General features: G+C 39.9%; 1 non-coding gene across 1 annotated transcript; it reads right to left on the reverse strand.

The window, feature by feature from the left end:
- Nucleotides 1-480: 480 nt before the first annotated feature.
- LOC123324450 lies at nt 481-583 on the reverse strand. The gene has a single exon (XR_006539821.1). It is a non-coding gene; the product is annotated as a U6 spliceosomal RNA (small nuclear RNA).
- Nucleotides 584-794: the final 211 nt, after the last annotated feature.

The raw sequence follows: 794 nt of genomic DNA on the forward strand, positions 1-794 counted from the left end.
ACATGTGCACTATTATAAAACACATTAAGAGATATATATAGGCTAATGTTAAGAGAGCAAATTCCAGAGAGAGCCTGTCTTGCTCAAATCCCAGCTGCATTTCCTCAAAGGTCCCTCATCTGCAAGTCAGGGTAATGAAGGCACCTACCTCATAGGGTTTTTAAAAGAGTAAATGAAATGATACATGTAAAGAGTTTATAGCCCCACTTGTCACATTGTAAAAATCTCATTTTAAAAACTCAATGAATGTTAGCTTCTTTAGCTGTGATTAAGGCTTTTAAAAAATATAGAATGCGGGGCGCCTGGGTGGCTCAGTTGATTAAGTGACTGCCTTCGGCTCAGGTCATGATCCCGGAGTCCCGGGATCGAGTCCCGCATCAGGCTCCCTGCTCAGCGGGGAGTCTGCTTCTCCCTCTGACCCTCCTCCCTCTCATGCTGTCTCTCATTCTCTCTCTCGCAAATAAATAAAATCTTTAAAAAAAATATATAGAATGCTTCACAAATTAGCATGTCATCTTTGTCCAGTGGTCAAGCTCATATTGTCTGCATTGCTCTAATTTTAGTATATGTGCCACTGAAGCAAGCATTCTTTGAACCGTCCAACACCCTGATTTGGAGATCCTGAAGAATTGTTTGAGTAGACCATAGGAAAAAAAAATCAAACCAATGATAACAACATCATATGCAATAGCAATAAATAATTCCACTGATAATCAAGCCACACTTTTGGCGGTGGTGATGAGAGAACCAATTCGCATGGTTGCTTTTCAGGTTTATTTTAGATGTAAATACAA

This window comes from Neomonachus schauinslandi, chromosome 3 (assembly GCF_002201575.2).
Source record: "Neomonachus schauinslandi chromosome 3, ASM220157v2, whole genome shotgun sequence".
In the NCBI taxonomy this organism is placed as follows: Eukaryota; Metazoa; Chordata; class Mammalia; order Carnivora; family Phocidae; genus Neomonachus; species Neomonachus schauinslandi.